Below are 2,500 nucleotides of genomic sequence, written 5' to 3' on the forward strand. Positions count from 1 at the left end.
TCCGGGACGGCGCGCGGGGCGGGCGCCGCGCCGCGGCGGACCCCAAGCGGGGGCGTCGCGCGAGGCCACGCGAGGCGACGTGTCGTGCCCGAGCGGGCGGCCCAAACCACGGCTCTCCTCCCGGGCGCAGCTGCCACCCGGCGCCGGGTTACTGAGGGAAACCCCGGGCCCCGGGAGGAGGACGAGGTCGTGGCGGTGGGTGTCGGGCGCACCCCGCGGGTGGACGCTCCGCCGAGGGGCGCTGGAGCCGGCTGGCGGGTGCCGGGTTCCCCTCCGCGCCCCGCCTCGTCGCTGCCGCTGAGGCTGCCGCCGTCGCCGCGAGGCGGCGGTGGCCCGGCGGCGGGCGGCGGCGGGGGAGGCACCCCCGCGGGGATTTCAGGTCGTTTCCCTCACCCCAGGGCCAGGTACCTAGCGTCCGCGCTTCTCCTGCCTCCCCTCGGTGACCCACCCGTGTGGTCCCGTGTGCCAGCGTGCTCCTCCCGGGCGCTGCGCTGCGCGTGCCGCACCGGCCGTGCCCTGCCGGCCTTCCACGCTTCCTCCTCCCCTCCCTTCCCCCCCCCCCCACACCGCTCCAGCCGCCCCACGCCGTGCCGTGTGGGGGCCGCGCTGCGAGTCGGCCGGGCCGGGGGCGGCGGGGGGCGGCGGGGGGGGGGGGCGCGCTGGGAGGAAGGAGGAGGGCCTCCGGCCACCGCGGCCGCCGGTAGCGGCCCCCCCGGGTAGGGATGGCCATGGGCCCCGGGCTCCGGGCCCGAGGGTTCTCGGTCGGAGAGCCGGGCGGGGGTTTAAAGACTCGGGCGGCCCGATGCGACCCGGGGGGCAGCCGGGCGTGCTGCCGGAGGGGCCGGGGGGTCGGCGCGCGCGGGCGCCGCACCCCCCCATGCCCGCCGGCGCGGCCCGTGCATGCCCCGCGGGCAGCCGGGACGGAGAGGGGTACCCTGCCCCCTCTCTCCGCGGTCTGGTCTCGGCGGAGAGACGCCGCGCGGTCGGCTTGCGCCGGCCTGCCTCGAACGCGCGACCCCGGCGCGAGCGCGTGCTCGCCGCCGGGACGGCGAGCCCCCACCGCGGGTGGTGCGGACGCCGAGCCCCAGCGCATCCCTTCTCCTCCCTGGCCGGTGCTCTCAGTCTCCCGCCGTGGCCGTCGGCGGCACCCTTCCTTCCCTCCCCCCCCGCCCTGCCCCGGCACTCCGCCATCCGGCGCGCCTGCCTCGCTCTGCCCGACCCGGCTTCGCTGGGCGGCAGGCGGGCGGCGGGCGGGCGGGCGGGGGCGGCCCCTCCCGGTCTCCGCGTGGAGGCGGGGAGAGCGGGCGCCGTTCCCCGTCCGTCCCGCCTCGCCCGTCTGCCTGCCGCCAGGCGTCTGCCCGCGGAAGGGACGGGCGAGTGCGTGGCGTCGCTCGGGAGGCTGCGTGTGTGCAGGCGGGTGTTGGGTGCCGTCTCCGGGGCGGCGGAGCTGGAGGCCGGTGAGGCGAGCGAAGGAGCTCGGAAGCGTGCGGCTGGCGGGTCGCGGGCGCGCGGGCAGCGGGTGGCGCCGCTCCCAGCGGCGGCCGGGCTCCGACGCCGGGGCTCCGCGGGGACCCACACCCCGGTCCCTGAGGCAGGTGGTGCGGCTGGCGCGCCGCTCCCTGCTGGGCCAGGCCGAGCCGGGCGCCTGGGCCGGACTCGAAGCGAGAAAGGGGTTGTCCCAGGTCGGGAGCGAGGGCTCCCCGCCCCTCTCGTTCGGGTCTGTTCTCCCCCCCCCCCCCCTTTTTTTTTCCCTCTGTGCTTGTACGGTCAGTGAGGCGTGCCCTCTCTCTCCGCTGTCCCTTGCTCAGCAGCCGGCGTCGGCGTGAGGAGGGAGGCAGAGCGGATGGGGGCCCTCAGGGGGCTGCGAAAGCTGCCCGGTCCCCCCGCGCGCGCGGTGGGGACCGAAACCGAGACAACTCTTAGCGGTGGATCACTCGGCTCGTGCGTCGATGAAGAACGCAGCTAGCTGCGAGAATTAATGTGAATTGCAGGACACATTGATCATCGACACTTCGAACGCACTTGCGGCCCCGGGTTCCTCCCGGGGCTACGCCTGTCTGAGCGTCGCTTGACGGTCAATCGTCACCCCCATTGCCGCGTTGGCGCAGCGGTGTGCCGCCCCTCGGGGGGGGGCCGGGGGGGGCGGCGGCGGCGGCGAGTCGGTGGGGGGGCGGCGGCGGCGGTGAGTCGGCGGCGGCGGCGGAGCCGGGACCACCGGTGCGTGCACCGGTGGCCCCGGTCTTCCGGCTGGCCTGCCTGCCCGGCTCCGGCCGACCGTCCGCCTCCACCGTCCGCGGCCAGCGTGCCTTGCCCTGCCCTCCCTCCCCTCCGAGCCCGGTGGCCACCGCTGCCCTGCGCGGTGTGTGCGGTGTGGCGCGGCTGGGGCGCCTCGCAGGCCCGCGCCGCCGGGGAGAGGGGGTGCCTCTCCTCCCCGTGTGGGCCCGGGCCTTCGTCCCCCTAAGTGCAGACTCGGGAAACCCCCGCTCCCGGAGCGCCCGCT

At 77.8% G+C, this 2,500-nt stretch overlaps 1 non-coding gene across 1 annotated transcript; it reads left to right on the forward strand.

Moving 5' to 3' along the window:
* Nucleotides 1-1,914: 1,914 nt before the first annotated feature.
* On the forward strand, nucleotides 1,915-2,067 carry LOC138063457 (5.8S ribosomal RNA). Its single transcript, XR_011137049.1, has one exon. It is a non-coding gene; the product is annotated as a 5.8S ribosomal RNA (ribosomal RNA).
* The last annotated feature ends 433 nt before the right edge of the window (nucleotides 2,068-2,500 follow it).

Source organism: Struthio camelus, chromosome 31 (genome assembly GCF_040807025.1).
Source record: "Struthio camelus isolate bStrCam1 chromosome 31, bStrCam1.hap1, whole genome shotgun sequence".
Classification (NCBI taxonomy): Eukaryota; Metazoa; Chordata; class Aves; order Struthioniformes; family Struthionidae; genus Struthio; species Struthio camelus.